Source organism: Dama dama, unplaced genomic scaffold (genome assembly GCF_033118175.1).
Source record: "Dama dama isolate Ldn47 unplaced genomic scaffold, ASM3311817v1 ptg000215l, whole genome shotgun sequence".
NCBI lineage: Eukaryota > Metazoa > Chordata > Mammalia > Artiodactyla > Cervidae > Dama > Dama dama.
Genome location: NW_026871005.1, coordinates 55285 through 65912, shown reverse-complemented (window position 1 = coordinate 65912; position 10628 = coordinate 55285).

Below are 10628 nucleotides of genomic sequence, written 5' to 3'. Positions count from 1 at the left end.
GGGTGTTGGGTGATCATTTTAGAAAATGGGAAAACCCAGGAAATACCTTTAAAATTTTTTCCTGTATATTCTTCCTTGATTTCTCCTCTTTTTAGTTTAATTTTTCTACTATTTATCTTTTTCCTTTCTGTTCAGATCAGTTCAGTTGCATAGTTGTGCTCAACTCTTTGTGATCCCGTGAACTGCAGCACATCAGGTTTCCCTGTCCATCACCAACTCCTGAAGCTTGCTCAAACTCATGTCCATTGAGTCAGTGATGCCATCCAACCATCTCATCCTCTGTTGTCCCCTTCTCCTTCCACCTTCAATCTTTACCAGCATCAGGGTCTTTTCAAATGAATCAGTTCTTCACATAAGGTGGCCAAAGTATTGGAGTTTCAGCTTCAACATCAGTCCTTCCAATGAATATTCAGGAATGATTTCCTTTAGGATGGACTGGTTGGATCTGCTTGCAGTCCAAGGGACTCTCAAGAGTCTTCTCCAACACCACAGTTCAAAAGCATCAATTCTTCAGCGCTCAGCTTTCTTTATAGTCCAACTCTCACATCCATTCATGACTACTGGGAAAACCATAGCTTTGACTAAACAGACCTTTGTTGGCAAAGTAATGTCTCTGCTTTTTATACGCTTTCTAGGTTGGTCATAACTTTTCTTCCAAGGAGCAAGTGTCTTTTAATTTCATGGCTGCAGTCACTATCTGCAGTGATTTTGGAGCCCCCCAAAATAAAGTCTCTGACTGTTTCCACTGTTTCCCCATCTATTTGTTTTGAAGTGATGGGACCATGACCTTAGTTTTCTGAATGTTGAGTTTTAAGCCAACTTTTTCACTCTCCTCTTTCACTTTCATCAAGAGGCTCTTTAATTCTTTGCTTTCTGCCATAAAGGTGGTATCATCTGCATACCTGAGGTTATTGATATTTCTCCTGGCAATCTTGATTCCAGCTTGTGCTTCATCCAGCTCAGTATTTCTCATGATGTACTCTGCATATAAGTTAAATAAGCAGGGTGGCAATATACAGCCTTGACATACTCCTTTTCCTGTTTGGAAATAGTCTGTTGTTCCATGTCCGGTTCTAACTGTTACTTCTTGACCTGCATACAGATATCTCAAGAGGCAGGTCAGGTGGTCTGGTAGTCCTATCTCTTGATGAATTTTCCACTGTTTGTTGTGATCCACACAGTCAAAGGCTTTGGAGTAGCCAATAAAGCAGAAGTAAATGTTTTTCTGCTAGTTAGGAAAACAGAAATTATATTTGTGCCCTTTTGGTGGTTATTCATGAAAGATGGCTGTGGCCTTGTCTTGCTATGCTACTGTTTCATTTATGGCCTCTGATCACAGAACCTTGCATATGCCCTAACCCCCAGAAACAATTTGTGGTAGCTTTTCTCAGTTTTCTTTCAAGGGTAGTTAAACCTGAGTTCAAGAAGTGACCTCGGAAACCAGATCTGAAAGAGACACGTGTACCCCAGTGTTCATCGCAGCACTGTTTATAATAGCCAGGACATGAAAGCAACCTAGATGCCCATCAGCAGATGAATGGATAAGGAAGCTGTGGTACATATACACCATGGAATATTACTCAGCCATTAAAAAGAATTCATTTGAATCAGTTCTAATGAGATGGATGAAACTGGAGCCCATTATACAGAGTGAAGTAAGCCAGAAAGATAAAGAACATTACAGCATACTAACACATATATATATGGAATCTAGAAAGATGGTAACGATGACCCTATATGCAAAACAGAAAAAGAGACACAGAAGTACAGAGCAGACTTTTGAACTCTGTGGGAGAAGGTGAGGGTAGGATGTTTTGAAAGAACAGCATGTATACTATCTATGGTGAAACAGATCACCAGCCCAGGTGGGATGCATGAGACAAGTGCTCGGGCCTGGTGCACTGGGAAGACCCAGAGGAATCGGGTGGAGAGGGAGGTGGGAGGGGGGATCGGGATGGGGAATACGTGTAACTCCATGGCTGATTCATATCAATGTATGACAAAACCCACTGAAATGTTGTGAAGTGATTAGCCTCCAACTAATAAAAAAAAATAAAAATAAAAAAAGAAGTGACCTCGGTTCTGGTTGCTCTGCTTCACATGAGGAACTTTACCTTTTAGGAGCTGACACTGGGTCACCTCTGCCTCCTTCTGGCCCTGCCCCAGTAGGCATGCTTTAAGTTTCCTTCATCACCTTGAATTTATTTTCTATATCTGGCACAAATAAATGTTCTTCTTCTCCACCCTCCCCTTTCCCTTTTATACCTCTCTTTCTTTTTCTATCTCAGTCTGTTCTTGCTACATGTTGATGACTAAAAATATGGTCTTCCAGTGTCATCCTTACTGAAAGTCCTTGACTTGTAATAGAAGATATAAGTCACAGCCCATCACTCACATCAATAAACAAGACTGCCAGCCTGCTAGGGAAGATGTCAGGGCAAGCCATCAGATACTGGTTCACTTTATCAGATGCAGTGGTCTCAAACTAGAATTCCCTCACAATCCAGATGTGCAGAGTGGGGGACTGATTGAAAAGCACTCACCCCACCTAAAACTGCTACTCAGCATCAGCTGATTATTACAATGAAGGAAAACACAAACAAACAATCACTGTATGGTGGAAATATCCAATTTTCATATTTTTAACATTTAGAGAAACTATGTGGACTCTGAATTGAAATCCCCTGAATTCTGAATGCCGCCCACTGATTCTCTGTAAACAGATGAGAACAGCGTGGCGGTCGGTGGGGCCCATGTGCCACTGATGTGCCCCAGCAGCTGCTGCGCTGTTGTGCCTTCATCTACTGCGGTCGCATCTGGACTCCCAAGCTGGGTGGTGCTTGCCTTATACAACTAACTGACATTTTCCATCCTGTATGGTCTTTTTGAAAGGACAGTATAACTTGTGAACCACAAATAAAAAATCATGTGCTCTTCTGTTTGCATTGTTGGCAAGCATTTATGTGTTCTGTCTAGCCTATGGAGCATGGTCAAGGGGGAGGAAGCATACTCGGTATGGACCTGGCCACTGAGCATCATGCTCACGGCCAGACAGCCTTGGGTTTAAATGCTGGCTCCTCTATTTGCTATATATTTGACCTTAGGCAAATTACTCAACCTCTCTGAATCTCATCTATCATATGTGGAAAACAGTGCCTCCTTCCCATGGCCCCGCTGGGGGTCCCTGAGATGGTCTGCACAGGCAGAGGGCCCAGCACAGAGGAGGTTTCAGTAGTGGCAGCTGTCATTAGTCATTTACTTCCATGCTTCTAAAATACTGAACTCATTTGTGGCACAGTAAACCTGAGCTAATAAAAAGATGATTATAATCTGTATGTATCCCACTTGGTGTGAATTTTCACAAGTTTCACTGAAAAATGTGTTTGATTACAGGTGCTACCCCAGAACCTCTATTATTTTTCTACAATTTGAAAAGTTTTGAATTCTACAATGCATTTGATTTTACAGGGTTTGGATAAAAGTCAAAGACTCTGTAGTTGCAGTAACATAGCAACAAGTGGAGATAGACACAATGAAAACCAAACATATAACCCACAATATTGCTAGAAGGTGACAGAGTAATACAAATGATTAGAGCTAGGAGAGTGGGGAGGTAAGTTTGGGAGAGCTTCCTGAAGGCAGTGGTCTTTTGAGCCTGATCCCAGGAGAAATGAAGGAATTGCATTTGGTGACGAGGCGGCAAGTTCCAGGGAGAATGCATAAGATTCTTGGCTGTCTTTCAAACATCCCCAGCAATCCAAACTGCTTTCAGGTCTGTGCATTGTCATGGAGAGTACATAATCACCTTTAGAAAGATGCAGCTGGGGAACTGACAGGGAAAAACTTTGCTGGTAGGGAGGAGTGTAAAGAACGGGATGAGAAGACCCACTTTATGATGAAGCGCTGTTGGAGAGAAAGCGTGTTTTGAATGGCCCCTGAGGAGCCCTTTGCCTTTCTAGGCTGAGGACCTGGTTTTGCACACGGGCAGCTCTCTTTGTATGACTTCTGCATATGGCAGCAAGCTATTGCTGCATTTAGGGAAACTCTCCTGGAGCTGGGACCATGGCAAGCCAACATTTCTAAATTGCACACCCCAAATCATTCCCCACTTGGCTTGTCTTTTTTTTAATGACCCAAAGATGATGCTGAGGAGATGATCTGGCTGAGCAGGGGAGTGATGAAACTTGGTTACGTTTCAGGAAAAGCACTCTTCCACTATGTGGGTTAGAGATGGGCAATACAAGACAGAGAAAAAAATACATAAGTCTTGTTCATCACTCTCTTCCCAGCACTTAGGACAGGGCCTGACACAGACTTGTTCAACTAAGTTAGTAACAAACATAATGCCCATCTTGGCACAGTCTCCTCCTCGGCCTGGAAACCAGAACATGTGATGACCCCCTGAAAGGTGGCCCTGGGCCAACACTTCGTTTGTTCTGTGTGAACAGCAATGGTTGGAAGACAAGGAGTCTCTTCAATAATGTTTTGTAACAGGAACGACTGAACTACTCACATGCTACTTCTGTTGTCTACAACTGTAAGAAGAGGACTAAGAGGAACCTCGGGGAACAGAAAAACACTCAGCACCTCCTGGAACACACAGGGTGAGGGGTCAGCTTCTACTACTGGTAGCAGCTCTGGCCTCTGAGTCTAGTACAGAATCCCTAGGTCTCTCTAGTGAGATGGTACTTTTGTTTTTCCCAAAGTCTTCTACTTCTTGATGGGGACTGTGATGCCAAGCATATGTAGTGATGACATGAGTTGTATATGGATTGAGAGGCTGAATCTGTGGGTTGGACAGGATGCAGTAAAGGCACATTGTGAGGGAGCCCTGGGAGAATTCTGTAGACTTTGGAGAGGGAGGGGCAAAGTCACTTGCCTACTTACAAGTTGTGATTTGCTGACTGGAAATCACTGATTTGGAAAACATATTAAATTATTCTGGTTTATCTATTATGTATCTGAACTTCACATCTGCAGGACTAGGGATCACAATTCTTCCCAAATACATGTGTGTTAGAGAGGGCTGCCTTCCTGCCAAGTGAGGCATATGACTGCCCAGCTGCTCTACATTTCCCAGTCTCCTTGTCTTGATCTTGCACTTCTAGCCTCCAAAACCATGAGAAATAAATGTTTATTTATTTTACAGGCCCTCAGTCTGTGAGATTCTGTTATAGCAGTCCAAATTGACTAAGACACTCTGACTCCTAATTCTTAGCCTCTTGGATCTATGCATGTTCCTACTTCACAGCCTTTGTCTGAAGAGCCCTCTAGAATCACTGTCTGAGGCTTTTCTGATAGACTGAAGGTCACAGGAATCCTGGCCTGGGGGCCAAGAGTTAGTGAAGAACTGTCCTGGCTTTCCCAGGACCGAGGGGTTTCCTGAGGCTTTGGATCCTCGTGCTAATACTGGGAGTGTCCTAGATAATTAGGACAGTCAGTCACGCTACTGACAGGACATGTGCAGAACAATAATGTTCCTGCTCCAAGAAATGGCCCAGGGTAATTGAAGAAATTATTCTGGGAAATTATAATCACAGGAGCAAAGGGAGATTACCAGGCTAAATTGAGTTTTCCCTGGATCTCATGTTTTCGTTTCTTGAACATAGAGTGGAAGGTAAGAAAGCTGAAATGATTATTGACACAGCTGTGAGCCTCACAATTGCCCTCTCTATTCATTCCTCTACACAAATTCCTAAAGTCTAATCTCTTAAATGAATGCATATAATCCAGAGATATCCAAGTGTAGGCCATCAACTCATTTATTTCCAGCAGTAGTTGAGACAATGAAATTCTAACATAATCAGAAAATCTGGGCTGTCCCTTAGGAGGAAATGGCCTAGGACTTGACCTGTTTCACCAAGTTCAGCCAAGATCAATTTATTTACTTCTTGGGAATGATTCCGTGCTTTGCCTGGGGGAGAAATCCGCTGTAATTGCTGGAGAAGCTTTTAAGCCAGTCTTTCTTTCTTTGGGACCAGGAAAGAGTACCTAATAGTGGAAGGAAGAATTACAGGTATATAGGCCTGATATGTACTGGAGTTAGCTTGTACTGGCTCAAAAGAGCAAATTTGTAAATTTCCAGGAAACTTGAGAGCCTATTGTTGAAAATTAAATCCAGCAATTAGTAAAACTACATTATGCATATTTATAATTATGTTACCTTAAAACGAAGATATCTTCAACTTAGGCTTCAGCAAATACTTAAAACTCATCACTTCCTAATTATTTTCCTATTACCTATATTCTCAAGATTATATGTATTTATCATATCTGTATGGCGGCCTATGCCTGTATTCAGACAAAGCCTTCAAATTCTCTTTACTAGAATGTTCCTGGGTACCTCTTCCCAAGTCTGTCTTCACTGGTGTCAGGTTGGTGGCTGAAATCAGCCACGATGGAGATACCACAACACATGACACATCCATCTCCCGCCTTCTGAGAATCAGTCATTAAACGTATACCAGTGTGCCTCTCAGTAAAGTTGTCATTCATTGAAGGCTTGCTATGTGCTAGGTGTAATTCCAAGAATTTTGTAAATATTTATTATTTATTCAGTCAATACTGAGTCATTGCCTGCAGTATACCAGGCTCCATTATTAGTAGTAGTAGTTTTTATTGAATACCTACTGTGTGCCTTGCATTCTTCTAAGTGTAATAATTCAAGGAGGGAGGTTCTATTATTTTTTTCTCCATATATATATTTTATTGAAGTATAGTTAACTTACAATGCTTCAAGTGCACAGCAGTGTGATTCAGTTATACATATACACACATATTATTTTTGAAATTATTTTCTATTATGGCCTTGGAGTACAGAATGAAGCAGGACAAAGGCTAATAGAGTTTTGCCAAGAGAACGCACTGGTCATAGGAAACACCCTCTTCCAACAACACAAGAGAATACTCTACACATGGACATCACCAGATGGTCAACACTGAAATCAGATTGATTATATTCTTTGCAGCCAAAGATGGAGGAGCTCTATACAGTCAGCAAAAACAAGACTGGGAGCTGACTGTGGCTCAGATCATGAACTCTTTATTGCCAAATTCAGACTGAAATTGAAGAAAGTGGAGAAAACCACTAGACCATTCAGGTATGACCTAAATCAAATCCCTTATGACTAAACAGTGGAAGTGAGAAATAGATTTAAGGGACTAGTCCTGATAGACGGAGTGCCTGATGAACTATGGACAGAGGTTCATGACATTGTACAGGAGACAGGGATCAAGACCACGCCCAAGGAAAAGAAATGCGAAAAAGCAAAATGGTTGTCTGAGGAGGCCTTACAAACAGCTGTGAAAAGAAGGGAAGCGAAAAGCAAAGGAGAAAAGGAAAGATATACCCATCTAAAGGCAGAGTTCCAAAGAAAAGCCAGGAGAGATAAGGAAGCCTTCCTCAGCAATCAATGCAAAGAAATAAAGGAAAACAATAGAATGGGAAAGACTAGAGATCTCTTCAAGAAAATTAGAGATATCAAGGGAACATTTCATGCAAAGATGGGCACAATAAAGGACAGAAATGGTATGGATATAACAGAAGCAGAAGATATTAAGAAGAGGTGGCAAGAATACATGGAAGAACTATACAAAAAAAGATCTTCATGACCCAGATAATCACGATGGTGTGATCACTCACCTAGAGCCAGACATCCTGGAATGTGAAGTCAAGTGAGCCTTAGGAAGCATCACTATGAACAAAGCTAGTGGAGGTGATGGAATTCCAGCTGAGCTTATTTCAAAACCTGAAAGATGATGCTGTGAAAGTGCTGCACTTAATATGTCAGCAAATTTGGAAAACTCAGCAGTGGCCACAGGACTGGAAAAGATCAGTTTTCATTCCAATCCCAAAGAAAGTCAATGCCAAAGAATGCTTGAACTCCCGCACAATTGCACTCATCTCACACACTAGTAAAGTAATGCTCAAAATTCTCCAAGCCAGGCTTCCGCAATATGTGAACCATGAACTTCCAGATGTTCAAGCTGGTTTTAGAAAAGGCAAAGAAACCAGAGATCAAATTGCCAACATCAGCTGGATCATCAACATCTATTTCTGCTTTATTGACTATGCCAAAGCCTTTGACTGTGTGGATCACAATAAACTGTGGGAAATTCTGAAAGAGATGGGAATACCAGACCACCTTACCTGCCTCTTGAGCAACCTGTATGTTGGTCAGGAAGCAACAGTTAGAACTGGACATGGAACAACAGACTGGTTCCAAATAGGAAAAGGAGTACATCAAGGCTGTATATTGTCACCCTGCTTATTTAACTTATATGCAGAGTACATCATGAGAAACACTGGGCTAGAAGAAGCACAAGCTGGAATCAAGATTGCCGGGAGAAATATCAATAGCCTCAGATATGCAGATGACACCACCCTTATGGCAGAAAGTGAAGAAGAACTAAAGAGCCTCCTGATGAAAGTGGAAGACGAGAGTGAAAAAGTTAGCTTAAAGTTCAACATTCAGAAAACTAAGATCATGGCATCTGGTCCCATCACTTCATGGCAAATAGATGGGGAAACAGTGGAAACAGTGACTGACTTCATTTTTTCTGGGCTCCAAAATCACTGCAGATGGTGACTGCAGCCATGAAATTAAAAGATGCTTACTTCTTGGAAGAAAAGCTATTACCAACCTAGACAGCATATGAAACAGCAGAGACATTACTTTGCCAACAAAGGTCTGTCTAGTCAAGGCTATGGTTTTTCCAGTGGTCATGTATGGATGTGAGAGTTGGACTATAAAGAAAACTGAGTGCCAAAGAACTGATGCTTTTGAACTGTGGTGTTGGAGAAGAATCTTGAGAGTCCCTTGGACTGCAAGGAGATCCAACCAGTCCATCCTAAAGGAGATCAGTCCTGTGTGTCCATTGGAAGGACTGATGTTGAAGCTGAAATTCCAAAACTTTGCCCACCTGATACAAAGAGTTGACTCACTGGGAAAGACCCTGATGCTGGGAAAGATTGAGGGCAGGAGGAGAAGGGGTCAACAGAGGATGAGATGGTTGGATGACATCACCGACTCAATGGACATGGGTTTGGGTGGACTCCAGGAGTTGACGATGGACAGGGAGGCCTGGCGTGCTGTGGTTCATGGGATCACAAGGATTTGGACATGACTGAGCAACTGAACCGAACTGAACTGAAAGGTTGTTACAAGATATTGACTGTAGTTCTCTGGCTATACAATAAACCTTTGCTGCTTGTTGCATATTTATTTTTTTAAAATAGAAATCTAAGTCAAACAAGTGGAATCAAAATAAATTTCATAAAATTTTTAGTTGGTCAAAGATTCATAAGTTTTCTAAAATACACACATTATGCATATTATTTATACATATGTATACAAAAGCTTTTCTACTATACTTGAGAAAGGCTTGAGAAATAACATCAAAAAAAAAAAAGATGGAGAAATTGGAAAACCTAAAATAAATGTAATGGGAGCACTGAATATGAAATAAAAAAAGTGAAACAAACTAGTTAAAAGTAAAGGATCATCATATAGTTCACTTGTTTTTAAACACTACTGCTCATTAGAAATTTATCTGGAGCTCTGGAGAAAAAGAAAGCAGTACCTGGGCATTTACATTTTTCAAAATATTTCAAGATAATTCTGATGTGCATCTGGATTTTAAAAAGTTATTGTAGCCTTTTCTATTAAATCATAGTTTTGGTGATATAGAGTTCTATTATTCTTCTGTTGACCAATCGTGATACAATGGTATTAAGGGAATAATAGTTACATAATCACAATAGTAAAAGATGTTTATTGATTTTTACAGAAAATAGCCAGACAAAAAACAAAAGATAATTACAATTGCAAGCCATAATTGGAACATTACTAATGTAACAATATAAAATAATTACATACAGTTTAAGGGGTCAAGCAGTGTTAAGTGGCAGAGCATACATGCACATGTTTTCATCTACCCAGCCAGTCTATGTCTTTCCTTTGGTGAATTTAATCCATTTACATTTAAGGTAATTATTGGTATGTGTGGTTCTATTACCATTTTCTTAATTGTTTTTGGTTTATTTTCTGTAGGTCTTTTCATTCTCTTGTGTTTCCTGCTTAGAGAAGTTCCTTTAGCATTTGTTGTAAAGCTGGCTTGGTGGTGCTGAATTCTCTTAACTTTTCCTTGTCTAGAGAGCTTTTGATTTCTCCATCAAATCTGAATGAGAGTCTTGCTGGGCAGAGTATTCTTGGTTGTTTGTTCTTCCCTTTCATCACTTTAAATACATGCTGCCATTCCCTTCTGGCTTGTAGAGTTTCTGTTGAGAAATGATTCTGATAGCCTGATGGGAGTTTCCTGGTAAGTTATTTATTTTTCTCTTGTTGTTTTTAATATTTTATCTTTGTCTTTAATTTTTGTCAGTTTGATTACTATGTGTCTTGGTGTGTTCCTCCTTGAGTTTATCCTGCCTGGGACTTTCTGTGCTTCCTGGACTTGGTTGGCTATTTCCTTTCCCATGTTAGGGAAGTTTTCAGTTATCTCTTCAAATATTTTCTAAGGTCCTTTTTCCTCTCTCTTTTCCTTCCGGGACCCCTATAATGCAAATGTTAGTGCTTTTAATACTGTCCCAGAGATCTCTCAGGGTGACTTCATTTCTTTTCATTCTT